Source organism: Ovis aries, chromosome 2 (genome assembly GCF_016772045.2).
Source record: "Ovis aries strain OAR_USU_Benz2616 breed Rambouillet chromosome 2, ARS-UI_Ramb_v3.0, whole genome shotgun sequence".
Taxonomy (NCBI): Eukaryota; Metazoa; Chordata; class Mammalia; order Artiodactyla; family Bovidae; genus Ovis; species Ovis aries.
The window spans coordinates 56,119,919-56,142,249 of NC_056055.1; the positions used below are offsets into that span (position 1 = coordinate 56,119,919).

The 22,331-nt window shown below is 38.7% G+C and overlaps 1 long non-coding RNA gene across 5 annotated transcripts in view; it reads left to right on the plus strand.

The window, feature by feature from the left end:
• The window catches only part of LOC105607767 (uncharacterized), a 34,166-nt gene extending 14,866 nt beyond the window's left edge, over window positions 1-19,300 (plus strand). For 2 of the 5 annotated variants that reach the window (XR_009599541.1, XR_009599540.1), the window contains 4 exons: window positions 2,721-2,819; window positions 4,777-4,845; window positions 7,841-14,552; window positions 14,716-19,300. This is a non-coding gene — a long non-coding RNA (uncharacterized LOC105607767). Of the gene's footprint in view, window positions 1-2,720; window positions 2,820-4,776; window positions 4,846-6,126; window positions 6,331-7,840; window positions 14,553-14,715 lie in introns of all 5 variants that reach the window. The other 3 variants (XR_009599542.1, XR_006058644.2, XR_009599543.1) reach the window with 3 other exon arrangements.
• Window positions 19,301-22,331: the final 3,031 nt, after the last annotated feature.

Genomic DNA, 22,331 nt, shown 5'->3' on the forward strand with positions numbered 1-22,331 from the left:
CACTGAACCCCATTTTCAGCCTCTGCCATTTTAAAAAGGGAACATTTTATAGAGATCCCTTCCCTTCAAAATTTAGATCAGCATTAGCCCAAACTGTCTAGTCAACACAAGACAGTTTGGGGTACAAAATATTATAATAAAGTCCATTTAAGTTCATCAAGTCTTGAACTAAATTTAGGGTGGACCTATCCATTTTCCAGTGAGTTATAGTATATTTATTGCCTACATATAATCTAGGCATTCTGCTTATTGAATTGAGTGAGTTCTTTAGCCCTAAAGAAATATTTGGAGTCTTACTCTTCTTCCTCTCATACCCACTGTATGTTTTTACATATGTCTCTATAGGGAAGCTAACAAGCATAGAAAACTTATGCATCTTCAAGGAAATAAAGTTAATGCATCAGTCAAGGTCAGACCAATCTCTGCAAGTATTTAAAACAACATGAAGTTAATCTAGCTATGTGATCAAAGAGCTGGGAACTATATAAGGGATGGTAGTGAGAAAGTGTAAGTGAAAGTTCACTCAGTCATGTCCAACTCTTTGTGACCCCATGGACTATAAAGTCCATGGAATTCTCCAAGCCAGAATACTGGAGTGGGTATTCCTTCCCTTCTCCAGGGGAGCTTCCCAAACCAGGGATCGAACCCAGGTCTTCCACATTGCAGGTGGATTCTTTACCAGCTGAGTCACAAGGGAAGCTGGTAGTGAGAAAACCCAGAAGTTAAACAAACAAGAAGCCAATGTCACTTGTCATTGGAAAGGTAAAGAGAAGAGCCAAGTTATCTAGGCTACCTTGGGTTCAAGAATTCCAGGAAGAAAATGGAATCAAGATAGGCTCTGTCATGTGGGAAATAGACTATGGAGTACACACAGCTACATCCAGAGGCTGCCTGGTGCAAGGGGTATGAGACCGAGATAGAATATGTCCTTTCATGCTTGTGCTCTCTGGTCTCCCCCTGGTGGCACCCACTGACTGAATCCAGGTGGAATCTAGCATTAATAGGGCCTGTGATACACAGCCTGCAGGGATTAACATCCCTGTGAGACAAAAAGGCAAGGATGGAGAAAGGGCAAACAGTCTCAGGAGCAGCATAGCTAACCACTACTTGGAAACCCTATAGATTTTATACTTTTTCTGTACACATTGGGGCTGGGAAACATTAATTGGCCTGAGTGCTTTCCTTCAACTTTATATTCATCACTTGAATAAATAAAGCAAATGATTCCAGAGATGACAAAACTATCCTTATGGGAGCATTTACTTTGGGGTTTATATTTTGACATTTCTTTAACTTAAAATTCATGAAGTTTATTTCTGTCTCCTTTCTATATTTAGTTGATTGTGGGATTTTGCAGGCTCTTTAGCATTTTGATAATATTAAAAAAGGGAAGCTTTAAAATGATAAAATGTTGTCTAAATATGTATTCCATAATAATTTTATTATCAAAGTAATACAAGGTACTTTTCAGTAATTTATTCAGTAAATGTAAAAATGTCACTAAATTGGAAGTATAATGTGTGATTCAAGCTACCAATATGCCAATATCCTTTAAAAGATAGCTTGACTCTGGGCCTCCTGCATTATACTGCTTTTCCATAGATGTGGGCACAGACCTAAAGTTTCCTGCCTCCATCTGTTCACTGGGCATTATCATTCGATACACAGAAATAAGGTTTAAATTTTTTAACTAGTTAGTCTTTCCAGACTTTAAATGTTTGATCTTTAAATTTAGTTTTTATTCCAACAAACTGCTCTTTCGTGATCATAACACATTTTGGTACCACTGCATATCAGAATAACAAATGGTTCCCCTCTACATTTTTCCAAATCATTTCACTGGTTAATATAATGCAGTGTTTCTCAGAATGGGTCTGGAACATTATCCTTGGGTATGTTTGGTTTACTTATCTTGTATATCCAGGTGTATCACCTTATATGTTGACTATAAAATGTGGCTTTGAGAATTCAAACTAAGGTCCATTTTATGACTTTACAATGAAACTTCTGAACTGAAATACAGTAAGTCCCCTACATATGAACCTTCAAGTTGTGAACTTTTAAAGATGTGAACGTTCCTCTGTGTGCCAACTGCTGTACTGTACTTTTCAAGGTAATGTACTGTAAGAGTAAATGTTTATTTTTGGTTAGTTTTTGATGTATTATTTGTGTGGAAAGTATCATAAGCCTATTACAGTATAGTACTATATAGCCAATTGTGTTATTTGGGCACCTAGGCTAAATTAGTTGGACTTAAAAGCAAATTGGACTTATGAACATGCTCTCAAAATGGAGCTCATTCATATGTAAGGGACTTACTGTATATATTAGTATATATCACAGGCTCTCCTAGTCAATATATAGACATGAGAACAGGTCTATCAACAATACTTAGAAATAAAAACAACTGAAGTGTTTTCAGTTCTAATCAATTTCTTACCTCAGTTATAGTAGAATAAGAAGATTGTATTAGACAAGCTGAAATTTAATGAGGTGTATCAAAACTTGTAAAAAGTTAAACAGCATTAATAGGAAGGAGGAAGTTAAGAAAAGGGGAGAATTAAAAAAACAAATATAATGTGTCCACTGGATTATAAAATGGGCTATACTGGCCAATAAAACTTTTCCATCCTGGTTGGGATGTGGTCCGCATTTACCTTATGTAAGATGACAGAAAAATCTTTCCTTCCTTTGATCACCTGCTGTGTTATTCTGCTCAGGCTGCCACAGCAAAATATCATAGCCTGGGTGGCTTAAAATAACAAGTTATTTCTCACGATTCCAGTGGCTGAGGAGTCCACGATCAAGGTGCTGGCAAGGTAAGGTTTCATTCTGAGGATTCTTTTGGTTTGTAAATTGTCTCCATCTTGCTGTGTGTTCACAAGAATTCTCTGTGCATGTGTGGGGAGAGAAAGAGCAAGCTTTCTGGGGTCTTCTCCCTGAGGACCTCACCATGATAACCTCAACAAATCCCCAAAGGTCCCATTTCCAAATACCATCACATTGAAGGGTAGAGCTTCAACATACACATTTTGGGGGGACACAAACATATATAAAACTTTATCAGTAAACTTGTAATTATTATTTTATTTGAAACTGCGCGCTCACCCCAGATGAGCAGGAGTTATAGAGAGAGGTTTTGAGCTGAGGTTTTGATGTACCAGGAGTTCTGATCAATGAAGGACAGGCCTACAGGCTCAGTGTATAGAAAGAAGTTAAGCAGGATATTGTGGAGACACCAAGATAACAAGCCAAGTAGGCTATCCAGCTGTATCATCAATTTGAATGGCATGGGCTGAGAAGCAGCACCCAGGCAGGAGAGAAGCTGGAAGGACCAAACTACTAAGAATGAAAGTATCCAAAAGGAGGACAATAGGAGGAGCCTGCGAAAAAGTCTCAGAATCTCAGGAACAAAATCATGGTCATTTTTATGTCAATGAATATGATAATGTGAGGGCCTATCTCACTGAAACCTGTAGTTGGCTTGCCCTTTGGATTTTACTACATGGAAAGAATGTTTTAGTTTAGATTTTAATCTGCATGGTAGTACTGTTTTATTTTGTGTATGTATATGTATATGTGTATATATATACACACACACATATATATACATTTATAATATATATGTAAATATATGTGTATATATATATAAATATATATGTGTGTGTATATAATATAAATATATATGTGTATATATATATACACATACATATATATACACATACATATATATATATAAATAAATTGACCTTGCACTCCGTACTCTTGCATCTTGTTTACTTTAAAAAAAGGGAGTTTTTCTCCCTGAATATGAACAACTCATGGTAAAACTATTAGAAGTTAGGTTTTTAACAGCAAAGTTAAGGGACAGAGTAAGTAACATGAAGTTCCCTGAGACCTGTAGTTGGCTTGCCCTTTGGATTTTACTACATGGAAAGAATGTTTTAGCTTACATTTTAATCTACATGGTAATACTATGTTTTATTTTGTGTATGTATATGTGTATATATATATATTTATATTATAATATATGTATATTATATTTATATATAATATATATTTATATTTATATTATAATATATGTGTGTGTGTGTGTGTATGTGTGTGTGTGTGTGTGTGTCAATTTATAAATAAATTGACCTTGCACTCCATACACTTGCATCTTGTTTACTTTAAAAAAAGGAAGTTTTTCTCCCTGGATATGAACAACTCATGGTAAAACTATTAGAAGTTAGGTTTTTAACAGCAAAGTTAAGGGACAGAGCAAGTAACATGAAGTTCACACTATGAAAAATTCTTCTTGGCCTGACTTCTCCTTCTCCAAGATGTCATCTTGTATCAGTATTAGTTTGCAAAATGCATCCTCCAAATCTCAGTTACATTGAGCAAATGAATATTCTTTAATTATAGTCTAAAATCTAAGTAATCTTACTTGGGAGAGATAGCTCTGTTCCACTATGTCACTGAGGGATTGAGGCTTGCTCCTGTCATATAGTGGCCATCTTCCAGAGCCTCAGAGCTTTGCCTGTTTTCTGCAATGACACAAGTTAAGTGAATTATGCAAAAAGTACATTAATATCAGGTCTGGACATGGCATATATTATTTCCACCCATATTCCACTGGAACTCAATTTATGAATTATTCACAAGGTCCCATAAAACTGCAAGGGTGGCTGGGAAGTGGAGTCTAAATGTGTGTGGGTGGCAAAGTTATCAGGCAATGGTGAACACACGTCTTGTCCCTGTTACATCTCTTTATCTCATCTCTCTCTATAGCCTCTTCTCCACTGATGAAACAGTTGTGGAAAAGCAGACTGACAACCACAGACATTGCAAAACTTATTTGTAAGTTGTAAGAAGTATCTCATAATTTCTAAAATGTGAATTAATTAGAATCTGGACAGTGTAGTATTTGTGTGTACAAAGTCAATTTCACATGGTTTTGGGCTTCTCCTTGAACACACCATATGTTCCAGAAACAATCAGTCTGTGTTAAATTGAATTGAGAGAATTGTTGCCAGTAAACTTAAAACAAATTCTTGAATATCCTTAGTATTAGTAGATTTGTTATGACTTGAGAAGTTTGGTTACAGATCTTCATGGTTGTTTATTTGTTTATCATATGAGTATCAAGTTTTCTTGTAAGTCCATATTTTATACATGGGAAACATTTATGAACTTGCTTTAAGATATAACTGACAGTGGCCTTTGGAAAAAAGCCTTAGTGCCATTAACCTTTAATAATACAACAGGGATGAGTCTTTCAAACAAATTCTCAATGAGAAAAGTCGGCCATAATAATAACTAGTATAAAATGACTTTACTTTTTATCAGAAGGAAGAAAAGTCTCTTTGCTTAGTTAATCCTAGAACTGAATTTTTTCAATATGGTGTCCATTAGCCACATATGGCTTTTAAAATGTAAATTAATTAAAATTAAACAAAAAAATTTTAGTTTTTCAGTCACTCTAGCCACATGTCAAATGCTCAATAACCACATGTAGCTGTGGCTACCATATTGGACAGAATAGACACAGAGCCTCTCCGTCAACGTTGCTAGATGGATAGCAGTGGTCTTGAGACATACTTTGCCAGCTTATATAGCCTGTGAGAGGAAATGCAGAGAACTCAGATCATGGTGAATGTTCAAAGCAGGCAAGATATGCTTGACTGTTACCTATTTCATTTTTTTCATATTCATTAACAAACCAATTTGTTTGTACATAAAAAAAGCTTATTTATTGAGTGTTTGCTTTGATGACTGGAGGAGGATGGTTAGCTCACTGGGGACTTCTTTTTGCTCCTTGTACTAGTGTAAAGACTGTTAAATCTATTCAAAAGAAAGCCATCCTCTTTGGTAAGAATGGGCATAATAAATTAAGTACATAGCAATCTGGCCTGTAATATTTAAAATCACAAAATATGTTGGGGTCTGCTCTTTATATAAAAGCCAATCAGAATGACCACTAAAGCTTTTTCTCCCCCATCTCTGCCCCAGTTCTGTCCATCTACCTTTTCATAACCTTTTTTTTTTTTTGATTCCTGGAACATTCCAGTTTTTTTTTTTTTTTTTTTTTTTTAACAAGCTAACAAGTTTGATGTGGCCCTATGTCTTATTCCCTTCCAGGCTTGCAGCTGTTTTGGCAACAGAAGAAAAAAAATCCCCATAACAAATCAAATAAAAGCCCTTTCTGTGAAGAGGAATTGAAAACAGCAGGCCTCAAAGAGGCCTGCACATGAGCTGCCTTGTTCTGGCTTTCAACACAACTCAAATCAGAAACACATTACCATAATCTGAAACAGCCCACTGCTAACACAAGACAGATGGCGGGTAATAACCCATGCATCATTAATAAATAAATTCCAGCATTAAAGGCTTTACAAAGTATGACAACATTATCTGGGCACAATTACTGCCCCTCTCCCACCCCCGACATCATTTCAGTGTGTTATGGGCTATGTTAGGTGGTTTTTTTTTTTTTTTCCTTTTTCCTCCCTCCAACTCCACGGGTCTGAAAGAAGTTTAAATACAGCACAAGTTTTAACCAGATGAAAGCTATCTCAGTGTACAGGACAGGTCTGAAACTCCATAAGGGAAAAATAAAATAGCTGCCAAAGTGTAATAGCTCCCATGTTCTGCTGTTGGATCAGCTCACGGCAATTTACTGCACTGCCCTCCACGGCTGGCCTCACCCGCTCTGGTACGCCTCTGTGCCTGCGTAGCACTACGCACTTCTAGCAAGAATCTTGGCATCAGGTTTGCCACAAAGCTGAAAGATATATGTGTGATCTCTCAGCTTTCCTTTTGCAAACGATACCATCTGTCTCTTCTCCCCCCAGCTCCCCCCAACAACAGGCAAAGAGAAAACAATCTTTGATTAGATTGAAAAAGCTGAAATAGGGGTAGGAGAGAGAGAGGGAATTTTAAGTCCATAAATAATATCGGAAATTAAAAAAGTGCCATTCATCTGATGCCCAAAGACAGCAATTGCTTGACTTTGTTCTGTAGGATAATGTTATCTCAACGTGAGGTGAGAGGTATAGGAAATCCGCAGAGGACTGCAGAGCCTCTCTGGTGATCATCTCTGGGATTCCCCAGGGCTCCACAGCATTTCTACAAAGCCTAGACTGCCGTTTCCTATGCATACCATTCTGAGCCAAAAAGCAAGCATGGTGCTAGGCATAAATTCTGGAGAAATATAGGCTATGGGAGACCAATATCAAGTTTGATTCCCCTGTATGAAATTAAGTATTCCTCCTCAACCATTGGCAGTAGAAATGTTTTTGTCAACCATATCAATGTTATGTCTTTAATAAAAGAGAGAAACTAGTTGATGTTACTTCACTCATTGAGTGAAGAGCTAGGGACAGAAACTATAAGTGCATTTTAAATTGGCTAATCTCAAATGACTAGAAGGCCAAGTGAAAATGTCTCCACAGCATCATCCAATAACCCAGCTGGCCAGTCACACAGACACGACCTATAATCGCTGAGCACGCAGTTGCTCCTGCTCCAGAGCCATTTGTGGGTGGGTGGAGTGGGAGAAACGAGGAATCTCTCCTTGCAAAGCTGTCCCCTTTCTTTCTTTCAGCTCATGGTGAGCTTTCCATCCACTCGGATGAGTGCACGTGAAGGCTGCAAAGTCTGCAAGACTTTCCTGATTAGCATCTAAATCCTTTGCCCCTATCTCCTCTTTCCCAAACTTAAATCAATATTTTTATGTGTACATGTGTATCTACTTTCTCTTAATTGACTGTGTGTTAATCTTATTTCCTCCATTAAATTGTGAAATTCCTGAGGGTAAAAACCATGTCTAATCTAGTCTGTAAATTTCCCTTAGCACCCTGTTCAGAATGCCGCGCTCAAGCTAAATGAAATCACGGCTCAGAGAGAAACACCAGGGCCCCCGGCACTGCAGGCTCAAAGGAGTCCATGAGTTCCAGGTGAGTCTGTTCCAAGGCGGCTTTTCTTTGAGCTCCCTTCAGCCTTCTCTGGGAACAGCTGCTGGGGGATGGTCAGGAGGAGGTAAGTTAAACTTTAATTGGTTCCTGAGGTATGCAGTTTTCTTCATGATGCACACGTGATGGAGGGAATTTTAAATAGACTCCGACATTGAATCAGTAGACAGAGAATGGAGAAAAAAAAATCATATTGATCAAAAGATTTTTAAAAATGGCATCTTATATAGAAGTAAGGATTAGTTCCCTCAAAATGTTGGTCTGTTTCCAAATCTATAATCCTGATATCATATTTGATAGTCTCTGTTTTCTATCTTGCGGTAATTCCTAGGCAGAATGATTTACTAAACTATCATTTATTTCATCATCATCATCTAGGTGAAATAAGTAATCAATAAGCTTCTATTTACTAATTTTAAAACTACAGACTATGGTTTTAAGTTGGTTAAATAGATTTAACCTCTGTTCTATGGAGTTTTAAATCTAAAAATAAATCTTATGGATGAAAATACACTAACTCTGAAAAAACAATATAAAATTGCACGTTCCCTGTGTAGTTTGGATTACTCTTTTTATTTTTACATGTAGCAAATAACAAAAAGCATCATGACATTTATGGAGGAAGAATTATTTTTTATATAGTCAAGAAAGTCTTTTTGTAGGGAATTGATTTGTTCATTAATTAATGAATATTTATGTGAACCCCAGGCACTGCTTGGGGTTCAGCAATAACAGATCTTAAAGAGATAGAAAGGAAGAAATCAATTAGAGCAGTGGGCTGGCTGGATAAAGAGGGCGAATTTACTTAGATGAATCAGACAAGGAAGCAGAGGATAAATACTCTCGTGAGACAAGATAGAAGACGCAAGAGCACAGGATGGCCTACAAACCTGAACTCAGGTTTCAGCCATCTCAGTTGGTCCTGCAGCTTGTCAACTGTGGGGCTGACTATGGGCTTGCTAGTCTGGGCTTAACTTGGAATGACTCAGGTCTTCTCGGAGTGGTCCCTCACACTCTAACAGTCTGCTCTGGGGTTTGTTTTCATGGGGGCGGCAGAGTTCCAGGAGACTGAGTGGAAATGTGAAAGGCCTCTTGAGGCCTAGGCTTGGAACTGATATTCTCTGACTTCCAAGGCAAACTATTGGTCCAAGGATGTCACGTGGTCAGCCAAGAATTAAGGAGCTGGGGAGTAGATTCCACTTCTTGATGGAACTTGCTTCTTTCAAGTGCTATTTCAAAAGGTGTGGATGTGAAAGAAGTGGAGAATCATTTATTTGAAAATCATTTTCATTATGATTTATTATAGGACACTCAATATAGTTTCCTGGGCTATACATAGAACCTTGCTTATCCATTCTGTATTACTTTGCATATGCTAATTTAAAATTCCCAGCCCGTCCCTCCCCATGGCAACCACAGGTCTGTTCTCTATGTCTGTGAGTCTGTTTCCATTTCATAGACAAGTTCATCTGTGTCATACTTTCGATTCCACATATAAATGATAGCATATGATATTTGTCTTTCTCCTTCTGACTTATTTCACTTAGTATGATCTATACATCCATCCATGTTGCTGCAAGTGGCATCATTTTATCCTTTCTTATGGCTGAGTAGTATTCTGTTGTATTATCTGTATGTACCATATTTTCTTCATCCATTCATCTGTCAATAGAAATTTAGGTTGTTTCTATGTCTTGACTATTGTAAATAGTGCTTGCTATGAACACTGGGGTGTACATATCTTTTTGAATTATAGTTTGGCCCAGATATATGCCCAGCAATGGCATTGCTGGATTATACAGCAGCACGATCAGAATAATTTTTGCAACTAGTTTATCTCATTGTTAACTAATATTTTTTGGTTATAATGATACTTTTGATCTCTCTTCAAAAGAAAATTAATACTCAAAATATTTCATATTGGGATATTTTTCTTGTCAGAATATATTTGTCAGAGAGTGCTTGTCATCTTGCAGGCTAATAGCTATATTTTTGGAGATTAACAGCAGCAACAATATTCTTGCCAATCTTTATAGATATAAAGTGGTAGAAGTTGAAAAATAAGCATTTGTGCTCCTTTCTATCTACATATATGCTCACCTCTTTGTCTAGTTTTGCTCCCCAGCCTGGAAAGGAGAAGCTGTCAGATAGTGTGTGGGCTGCAAATCTATCTGGTGGTCATAGGGAAGTATCTCAGAGACCCTGAGTGTAGGCCCCTTCTCTTTTCCTCTGTTCCCCACATCCTGGATAAATAGATCCCATTGGCCAAGGTCATCAAGGGTCATCAAGTTCTCATTTTAGTTCTACTAAAATTGAGCCATAGATTATACTGGGCCTTGCTCTGAAACCTGACTCTTCTCTCAGGATTAAGATTCGAGAAGTGGAAAGTATGGTGGTCTGTAAGGATAAAAACAAAGCCTCCCACTCGAAGAGTCGGACACGACTGAGCAACTGAACTGAACTGAACTGAGGTCTCTGCTATAAATCAACTCTTACCAAATAGCCCAACACAATAATCATTTTCCTTGCCCAGGTGGTGCCTTAATTCTCCTTCAAGTAATGTCTGTGTGTGTAACTCTCTCAGGAATATAGTAAAGCCACCAGAATCTCATCATAATTCCTAACAGTCTCCCTAATACAGTCTTCAGGCCTTTAAGCTTATCCAAAGTGATGTAAATAAGGTTGTCAGCTGAACGTAGCCGGAAATGGTTAAGAGAGAAACAAAATGGAAGACAGTGTCCAATGAGAAAATGTTCCCATCTGGGTGACAAATTACTGATTTCAGTGTGAGCAACTTTGGCCAGAATTTTTCATTTCATTTTGCATGGTTTCTTGTTTTCTTACATGTCTTTTGAAGCTTCCTGAGCTTAAAAATATAGGAGCTAAAATGAAGAAAAATAGGTTTCCATGAATTTTCCCTCATTCTAGCCCAAAACTCTTAGGCCTGCATCAACCCTATTTGGTGATGTGTCCCAAGATGGCATCAGAGAGGCATCCTCTGATATCTCAGTGATGTGGCTTGGGAAACGAGAATATTCTAGGCAAAACTCTACCAATTTCCAGTATCAGTAGTTTCATAATAAAGATAACATGAATCCCTTGCAATTACTAGATGAGTCATTTCTCAAGTTACCTTCATTTCTGATTTTTATCCCTTGTAGGGAAACAGAAGAAAAAAAAAAAGAAAAGAAAAGAAACATTTAAGATCGTAATTACCAGTAAAGGATGGTGACTGATTGATCTTACTTTTAAAAATCAGGAACTCAAGCTGAGCTACCACAACATGAGGAATATTGTGTCCAACTCTTTGCAACCCCATGGACTTATACAGTCCATGGAATTCTCCAGGCCAGAATACTGGAGTGGGTGGCCTTTCCCTTCTCCAGGGGATCTTCCCAACCCAGGGATTAAACCCAGGTCTCACACATTGCAGGCAAATTCTTTACTAGCTGAGCTACCAAGAAAGTGCAAGAATACTGGAGTAAGTAGCCTATCCCTTCTCCAGTGGATCTTCCCATTGCAGGAATTGAGCCAGGGTCTCCAGCATTGCAAGCGGATTCTTAACCACCTGGGCTATGAGGGAAGCCCATAAACAACAATAGGTGAGAGCGATAAGGAAAACTTACAACAATTATATAGCATTCTGTCATATTTAGGCATGCCCACTGAGATAGGATTAACGTTACAGCCTAAACAAGTAAGAATGAGGGCTCCTAAGCTACTAAGAGTCCTTATTTTCTATCATCAGAACGTTAGTTTTTAAAGATATAAATAATACACAAAACCAGCTTATAGAGTAAAACTTTTAGAAGATGCATTGGAAATTTTTAGATGCTTAGAATAGTACCTGACATTGTATGAAAGGTTAAAAATTATTCACTGTAAGAAAACAGGGGGCAAAAGACAAAAACATTTGAAGATTTTAGGCTACCAATATAGGATGGCGGCCTGTTAAAAACTGTTAGCAGTAAGAAGAATACCATCTGTCTGCTTTCCTTCCCTATTTTTCAGATGCCTTACTGTCATATAAAAGTTGGAAGAAAGAGGTTCATTCCCAAAGTCGCTGCTGCTGCCGCTAAGTCGCTTCAGTTGTGTCCGACTCTGTGCAACCCCATAGATGGCAGCCCACCATGCTCTGCCATCCCTGGGATTCTCCAGGCAAGAACACTGGAGTGGGTTGCCATTTCCTTCTCCAATGCATGAAAGTGAAAGTGAAGTTGCTCAGTCATGTCCGACTCTTAGTGACCCCATGGACTGCAGCCTACCAGGCTCCTCCGTCCATGGGATTTTCCAGGCAAGAGTACTGGAGTGGGGTGCCATCGCCTTCTCCCTAAGTTAGCTAACCATATACAGATATAGTGATCTGGACACTTCAGAGTCAGCAAAAACACCTCAAAGTTAGGTTTAGTGAAGAGACAGTATAGAGGAGGAGAAAAAGACATCCTTTGTAAACCACATTGTAGAATTTGGCATCCACAACTCATCATCTTACTGCGTTGTATGCAATGTAGACAGGGTGGTTGAACAAAGGAAAAGGTGTTGTGGACTCAAAATAGAAATAAATGCAACACACTCATATTGTGGAGAGATGAGTTTTTCTTGTCCCTTAACAATGAACAGCTGATGAGGTTCAAGGAAATTCAACAGTTGTACCTGATTCCTATTCTATACTATCTTTCCTTAATGGATTTAGCAGGGACTGGAAAGAAGTACACTATAATTTCAATTCTTACTGTTATTTTGGAAACTAATCAGGGGAAAGAGGGCCAAAACTTTTAAGATTTAAAAAGAAAAAAAGAAAGAAATGTGGCTAAACTGAGTCCTAAAGACAGATGTTTTGATTGGCAAACCAGGTAGGCAAGGGAAAAAAAATTATGGAAGAAATATTCATAGGTGGAAGTTCTGAGTTTCCCAAAGTTTTATTTAAGAAAACTTTTATCTTGGTACTTTCCTTTTATAATCTAAAGTATTTTCATGATTATTATACTTTATAAATGATGATTATTATCACCTTTCAATTATTACAGTTTGTAGATGACTGCACACCTTGCTTGTGACTTATAGATATTGATGGCATTAAAGGGTTGATTGGGTGGAACAGTGTACCATAATCTGTATCAGCCACATAATGCCCCATAATAATCAAATTCAAATAAAAAGCTTGTTTGCCATGTAAATACCCAGCTACTTACCTCCCTACCTGCCAAATAACAACAATGTGCCTAAGTTCAGAGACCTCACTAACTCCGAGTTTTATGTGAAGTGAAGTGAAGTCACTCAGCAGTGTCTGACTCTTTATGACCCCGTGGACTGTAGCCCACCAGGCTCCTCCGTCCATGGGATTCTCCAGGCAAGAATACTGGAGCGTGTTGCCATTTCCTTCTCGGGGATCTTCCTGACCCAGGGATTGAACCCAAGTCTCCCACATGGCAGGCAGATGCTTTAACCTCTGAGCCACCAGGGAAGCCCCAAGTTTTATATCCCCGTCTAATTGTCCCTCTGACACCCCAGACAACATATCCCCAAATAATGTTCATCACCTTTCTCCAGGGTCTCAAATAAACTTCTCTACTCGACTTTGTTCTTGTTGTAATTGGCTTTTTCATTCTCCTGATTACCCAGGGCATCTACTTCTTTTCTCTTTGACTTTCCTCTTCCCACAACACATGTCATTGCCAAATCTTTGAAACTTTACATTTGTAACCTTTAGCTTTCTTCCCCTTCTGTGTTTACTCCAAACTCTTAGGTCAGAGTTAGATGAATGCTAACCTATTCTGCTGAGATAGTCTAATAACAGGTGTTCCTATCACCACATTTCCCCCTACTATAATCTACTATATGTGTCACTGTCAGACTGATTTATCATTCCCTCATTCAAAAAACTTGATGATTTCCCTTCGGGACAACATGGCACCAATTTGTGGCCAGACAGCACACCTAAAGTTCTGTCTCTGCCACTTTTTAGGAATGTTCTCTCAGGCAAATAACTCTTTTTATCCTACCTTTAAAATGGGGATAATTATTATTATAAACCAGATATGTATGAGCCACTCTGTATGAATGCATTTATCTATATTATCTCAAATTTGTCAACTTCCTGGCATGATAAATACTGTTATTACCATTTTAGGAATGGAAAGACTGAAGCTTGGAGGTAAGTGAATTGCCTATCATTCCAAGACTAGGTGTTTCAGCTGTCTTTGGGTGAGTCAAATGCTCAATATATAGAAAATATGTTCCAGTGATTGCTACAGATGGGAACATATCAGGGTCATACTCAGGACTTACTGATTTGGGGCCCAAGTCATAAATTACAGGTTTTAAGGTATCAATGGTTCTGCAAGGTACTTCCTATTATTGAATAAGCTTCCAACCATATTTCCCAAACTATTCTTTGGCCAGAGCTTCACCATCTGGACATTATTACCAAATTGATGAATTAGTGTGAGAAAGAGTCTCTTTTATTTCCTCACCTTTCCACAGGCAGCTTGAGGCCTCAGCTGAAGAAGAAAAGGACCATAAGCAGAATCTATAAATGGTGAAAGCAAACTGTCAACTAGAATATATTCAGAAATCCTCTCAGCCTAATGCATGGTAATGATACAATAAATAACACTGAATGATTAAATCAATCAATGGATTTTATAATTCATCCTACTTTTATGCCAAGCCTCCAAGAATTTCAATTCTTAAACAATGTATCATCACAGTAATTAAATGATCTTAGTTGTTGGATACTTTTTGTATTCCTTTTCAGTTCAGTCGCTCAGTCGTGCCTGACTCTTTGCGACCCCATGAATCGCAGCACACCAGGCCTCCCTGACCATCACCAACTCCCAGAGTTCACTCAGACTCACGGCCATCGAGTCAGTGATGCCATCCAGCCATCTCATCCTCTGTCGTCCCCTTCTCCTCCTGTTCCCAATCCCTCCCAGCATCAGAGTCTTTTTCAATGAGTCAACTCTTCGCATGAAGTGGCCAAAGTACTGGAGTTTCAGCTTTAGCATCATTCCTTCCAAAGAAATCCCAGGGCTGATCTCCTTCAGAATGGACTGGTTGGATCTCCTTGCAGTCCAAGGGACTCTCAAGAGTCTTCTCCAACACCACAGTTCAAAAGCATCAATTCTTTGGCGCTCAGCCTTCTTCACAGTCCAACTCTCACATCCATACATGACCACAGGAAAAACCATAGCCTTGACTAGACGAACCTTAGTTGGCAAAGTAATGTCTCTGCTTTTAAATATGCTATCTAGGTTGGTCATTAACTTTCCTTCCAAGGAGTAAGCATCTTTTAATTTCATGGCTGCAGTATTCCTTTTGGCTTTTGATTTTTCTACTTTTATTTTACTATCATTATAGCAGTAATATATTCAGGATAATTAACTTTCTTAAAATGTTTCATCAAAGATAGCAGGGGAAGAAGGGGTAGAATGAGAAAGAGAGATGGAGAGTGAGTCAGTCAATATTATAGACCACTATTCAATAGACATATAAGTCACATACGTATCTATTTTTCCCCACAGTGTTTAAAGATTTTTATTTTATACTGGAATATAGTTGATTTCAAATGTTGTATTAGTATCAGGTGTAAAGCAAAAGTGGTCCAATTATATAGATACATATATTCATTCTTTTTCAGATTCTTTTCCAACATAGGTTGTTACAGAATGTTGAGTAGTGTTTCCTATGCTATACAGTATGTCCTTGTTGGTTATTTAATATATAGTAGTGTGTGTATGTTAACCCCAATCTCCTAATTTATCACTTCCCCCAACATTTTCCCTTTTGTAACCATAAGTTTGTCTTCTGTGTCTGTTATGCTTCTGTTTTGTAAATAAGTTCATTTGTATCATTTGTTTTGATTCCACATATAAGTGATATCACATGATATTTGTCTGTCTTACTTCACCTAGTAAGATAATCTCTATGTCCATCCATGTTGCTGCAAATGACATTATTTCACTTATTTTTTTATTTTTTAAAATATAAATTTATTTATTTTAATTGGAAGCTAATTACTTTACAATATTGTATTGGTTTTGCCATACATCAACATGAATCCGCCACGGGTTACACGTGTTCCCCATCCTGAACCCCTCTCCCACGTAATAATGGCTGAGTAATACTGCATTTTTTTGTGTGTGTGTGTATATATACACACCACGTTTTCTTTATCCATTCATCTGTCGATGGACAACTAGGTTGCTTCCATGTCTTGGCTATTCTAAACAGTGCTGCAGTGAACACTAGGGCGTATGTATCTTTTAAGTTACGATTTTCTCTGAATATATGCCCAGGAGTGGGACAGCGAGGTCATATGGTAGCTCTGTTTTAATTTTTTTTTATTTTTTTATTTTTCTGTTTTTAGTTTTAAAGGAAACTCCATGCTGTTCCCCATGATGGCTACACTAATTTACATTCTCACTAACAGTGTAGGTGGAAATGTAACAACACACCCTCCCATGCATTTATTGTTTTTAGATTTTTGTGTTGGACTTTCTGACTGGTATGAAGTGATACCTCACTGTAGTTTTGATTTGCATTTCTCTAATACATAGCTATGTTGAGCATTTTTCCATGTGCTTTGTGGACATCTGTATGTCTTCTTTGGAGAAATGTCTATTAGAGCTTCTGCCCATTTTCCAGTTGGTTTGGTTTTTTACATTGAGCTGCAAGAGCTGTTTGTATATTTTGGAGATTAATGCTGTGTGGTTGTATCGTTTGCAAATGTTTTCCCCCATTCTGTATGTTATCTTTTCATGTTGTTTATGGTTTCCTTTGTTGTGTAGAAAGCTTTTGAGTTTAATTAGGTCCCATTTGTTTATTGTTTTTATTTCTATTATTGGGAGATGGATCCAAAAAGTCAATTATTGAGATTTAGGTCAAGGAATGTCCTGTTTATGTTTTCCTCTAAGAGTTTACAGTATCAGTCTTATATTTAGATCTTTAATCCATTTAAGTTTATTTTTGCATATAGTGTTTAGAGAATGTTCTAGTTTCATTCTTTTACATGTAGCTGACCAGCTTTCCCAGCACCACTTATTGAAGAGACTGTCTTTTCTCCATTGTATACCCTTGTCTCCTTTGGCATAGATTAACTGACCATAGGTGTACAGATTTGTTTCTGGGCTTTCTGTCCTGTTTCATCGATCTATAAGTCTGTCTCTGTCCTAGTACCATACTGGTTTTGATTACCAAGCCAGAAAGCCTTATTCCTCCAGTTATTTTTTTTTCTTTTTCGAGATTGCATTAGCTATCTTGAATCTTTTATGTCTTCATAAAAAATTCAAGATTTGATTGCTCTAGATCTGCAAAAACTTGCCATTGGTAATTTGACAGGAATTGCATTCAATTCGTAGATTGCCATGGATAGTATACTTGTTTTGCCAAATTGACTCTTCCAATCCAAGAATAGAGTGTATCTTTCCATTGGTTTGTGTCATCTGCAATTTTTTTCATCCCAGCATCACATAATTTTCATAGTATAGATCATTTCCTCTATAGGTAGGTTTCAGTTCAGTCACTCAGTCATGTCTGACTCTTTGAGACCCCATGCATGCCAGGCTTCTCTGTCCATCATCAACTCCTGGAACTTGCTCAAATGCCTGTCCATTGAGTTGGTGATGCCATTCAACCATCTCATTCTCTGTTGTCCCCTTGTGCCTTCAGTCTTTCTCAGCATCAGGGTCTTTTCCAGTGAATCAGTTCTTCGCATCAGGGTAGCCAAGGTATTGGAGCTTCAGCTTCAGAATCAGTCCTTCCAATGAATATTCAGGACTGAGTTCCTTTAGGATGGACTGGTTGGATCTCCTTGCAGGTAGGTTTACTCCTATTTTATTCTTTTGTTGCAGTGGTAAATGGGATTGTTTCCTTAACATCTCTTTCTGATTTTTCATTGTTAGTATATAGGAATGCAAGATTTCTGTATATTAATTTTGTATCCTGCAAATTTACCAAATTCCTTGATGAGCTCAGTAGGTTTCTGGAAGCATATTTAAGATTTTCTATGTATAATATCATGTCATCCGCAGAGTGACAGTTTTATTTTTTTTCCAATATGGATTCCTTTGATTTTTTTTTTCTGATTGCCATGACTAGGACTTGTGAAGATAACTTTGTTCCATGCTAATAGAAATGCATAAGTTAAGTGAAGAGCAAAGGGCTTTGAAACACATACTACAATTCTTTGCCGTCTACACTTCTTTCCCTCTAGTTTATATTAGAATAAAACACGAAAACAAACAAAAAAAGGTTGAAGTAGGAAGATATTCAGCATAATGTGCTTAACAGTTTAGGTGTGGTTTACCACCTGGTGGAGGCCAGCAACCAGAATAAGTGGGAGCATTCTGGGTATCCTGATTCTCAGAGCAAAAGCCATTCCTACTGGCACAAAAGGTGGAGTCCCACAGGAGGGGAGACAGAAAACAGTACCTCTTGTACCAGCAACTGGAGCAACTATCTGTGAAATGGTATCCTGGCAACTCTGTCCCATGTGCTCCCGCTGTAATTGTTTGTAAAATGGTGGTAAAGCAAAGAGCATTTTGAAAATCTTTCCCTAAACACTCACTGGAAAATGTGAAGTGATCAGTCACCCACTGCAGACAGGAGGCATCAGTGACAAATAGCAGCATTCACCTGTACCTGAGCCTCGGAGCAAAGTGTTTTCAGGGACCTGGAATGGAGAAGAAGTGGTCTTCATGGCAAACAATCTAATGTAGCTATACATCTTGGATTATAAGTTTGTGATAATTTCAGAGTCTTGGGTCAACGTGTATCGCATATCAAACCAAATAGCCCAGTATCTGAACTTTTTCTTTTGCATCTGATTTTGCTTTCACCAATATGTTTCCATGGTGGTTTGGAGCCTGAGAACCTCTAGAACTTAAAGATATTACCCACCTTTATTGGGATATTTGCAGATGGTTTTAAGAAATGTTGCCATGAAGGCAAGTAGATTGCCCATACAACCTGCTTTCAAAAAGAGGCTATGAAATTTGAAAAATAATATTTATATTTTACTTCTGTCTAATGAAAATGATTCAGTCCTAGGAAATAAATTACAGAGTCTTCAGCTGGGAAAATCCTTAGATGCTCTTTAGGTTGTCTCAGTCTCCAACCAGTTTAGGAGCACTTTGTAAGCAGGTATCTAAAAACACTTTCAGTGATGATAAGTAAATAATTTTGTAAATCAGATGGTTTCATTATGGGTACAATTCTTAATCTTCACTTCTTTCACTCTCAAGCCCTTCTAATACCAAGCTTAAATCCTCACCAAATAGTCTTGTTTGCCCAAACTATGTCTATATTTTTCTCAGTTATTAAATGTGATTTCCATTCACTCATTCATTTGAGTTTATATAATCTTTAGATTTTGAATTTTTTAAAATAAAGAATTCATGGGGATGAGATCAAGATGGTAGAGGAATAGCATGTGGAGCTCACATCTCCTACAAAATCATTATAATACATCTACAAGTGGAACTGTTTACACAGAACATCCACTGTGTGAACAGCCAGAAGAAGACCTCCGACTTCCAAAAGGACAAGAAAACCTCCAAAACATCATGTAGGACAAAAAGAAAATAGGAATGGGGATAGGACTTGTGCCCCAGAGAGGAAACTGTGGAGGAGGAAAGGTTTCCACACCCTGGGAAGCCCCTTTATGAGCAGGGAGATTGACGTGGGTGGAGGAATGAGCAGGGCTTCAGAGCCTGGGAGGGAAGCATGGCAGTGGGTTTGCAGGAATTAAAACAGGGAAAGCCAGCACTGTTGCCCTTCCCTCCCCAGGGTGAAGAAGTTGGACTGTGGTAACAGAGGATGTACTCAGAAAAAGCCTGGGCCCATGAGAAAGGCAGGGTGCCATTACTAGGGGGCTGTACAAGGAGAGGGGCAGCACCACCATAAAAGCTTCTCTCCCTGTGAGCACATTTGGGTAAAAACAATACCACTTACAGGGCTTCCCTGGTGGCTCCACAATAAGGAATCTGCCTACCAATCCAGGAGATGTGGGTTCTATCCCTGGAGAAGGATATGGCAACCCACTCCAGGATTCTTGCCAAGGAAATCCCATGGGCAGAAGAGCATGACAGGCTACAACGGGGTCACAAAAGAATGGAACCTACTGAGTGACTAAACAACAGGAGCTCTGGGGGTGGCAGGGAACGAGTCACCCGTGCCACTAAAAAACCCAAGTGCCAAAGGCTGCCCCCGCCATCCCAGGAGCACACAAGGGTCTCTGCACCTGCACGACACACTGAGGAAAGAGGCAGTAAGCACCCAAACTCCAATCAGCCCCTTGATTCTGGACAAGACTGCAGAGTAAGATGAGCTTACTTCCTCTCACAAAAACACCAAGATCACAAGTCATTGCTGAGCAACCACTGATAGAGAAGATTGGAAGCTACTAAAACAGATATTCTACATCCAAAGACAAAGGAGACGTCACAAGGAAATGGTAAGAGGGGATCATATGTGATATAATCAAATCTCATACTCACCAGGTGGGTGACCCACAAACTGGAAAATAATTATGGTGCAGAGGTTCTCACACAAGCGTGAAAGCTCTGAGCCCCAGGTCAGGCTGCCCAGCCTGACAGTCTGGGATTAGGAGGAGGAGTCCCTCAGAGCAGCTGGGCTTTAGTGCAGAACTCCACAGAACTGGGGGAAACAGAGATTCTACTCTTCAGCATACACAAGGCCTTTCCCGGGGAGGGGGGGGGGGGGGGGTGGAAAGCAGAGACTTCAACATATCCAAACAGCTTATGTAGTTCTATGTAAAAAACACAAACCACCCTATCAAAAAATGGGCAGAAGTCCTAAACAGACATTTCTCCAAAGAAGACACACAGGTGGCCACAAAGCACATAGAACGATATTCAACACTGCTATGTATTAGAGAAATGCAAATCAAAACTATAATGAGGTATCACCTCACACCAGTCAGAATGGCCATCATCAACAAAATCTACAGACAATAAATGCAGGGGAGGATGTGGAGAAAGGGGAACCCTCATGCACTATTGGTGGGCATGTAAGCCGGTACAGCCACTATGGAAAATAGTATGGATGTTCCCAGGAGTGGGATTTCTTGGTATATGGCTATTGTAAATAGTGCTGAAGTGAACACTGGAGTGCTTGTAATCTTTTTCCCAAAGAAACCGTAATTCAAAAAGATTACAAGCAACCCAGCGTTCACTTCAGCACTATTTACAATTGCCAGGACAGGGAAGCAACCTAAATGTCCATCAACAGAGGATAAAGAAGACGTGGCATGTATATACAAAGGAATATTAACCATAAAAAGGAACACAATCAGGACATTTATAGAGGTCAAAATCAGGTCATGGGCCTAGAGACTGTCATACAGAGTGAAGTAAGTTGCAAAGAGAAAAACATCATAGATTAATGCTTATATGTGGAATCTAGAAAAAAATGGTATAGATGATCTTATTTGCAAAAGAAATAGAGACACAGATACAGAAAGCAAACATATGGATACCAAGGGGTAAGCAGGGAGTGGGAGGAATTGGGAGACATACTGAAACATATGCACTAAAGATGAAAGTGAAAGAAAGTGTTAACCGCTCAGTCATGTCTGACTCTTTGCAACCCCGTGAACTATAGCCTGCCAGGCTCATCTGTCCAAAGTGCCCAACACTACTGATACTGTGTATAAAATAGAAAACTAATGAGAACCTACTGTATAGCATAGGGAACTCTACTTAAAGCACCATGGTGACCTAAATGGGAAGGAAATCCAAAAGGGAGGGCATGTATTGTATATGAATGGCTGATTCATTTTATTATATAGTACACTCATCTCACATGCTAGTAAAGTAATGCTCAAAATTCTCCAAGCCAGGCTTCAGCAATATGTGAACCGTGAACTTCCAAGTGTTCAAGCTGGTTTTAGAAAAGGCAGAGGAACCGGAGATCAAATTGCCAACATCGCTGAATGATCGAAAAAGCAAGAAAGTTCCAGAAAAACTTCTATTTCTGCTTGATTGACTATGCCAAAGCCTTTGACTGTGTGGATCACAATAAACTGTGGAAAATTCTGAAAGAGATGGGAATACCAGAGCACCTGACCTGCCTCTTGAGAAACCTATATGCACGCCAGGAAGCAACAGTTCAAACTGGACATGGAACAATGAACTGGTTCCAAATAGGAAAAGGAGTACATCAAGGCTGTATATTGTCACCCTGCTTATTTAACTTATATGCAGAGTTCAGTTCAGTTCAGTTCACTCGCTCAGTCGTGTCCGACTCTTTGCGACCCCATGAATCGCAGCACACCAGGCCTCTCTGTCCATCACCAACTCCCAGAGGTCACTCAGACTCACGTCCATCGAGTCCGTGATGCCATTCAGCCAT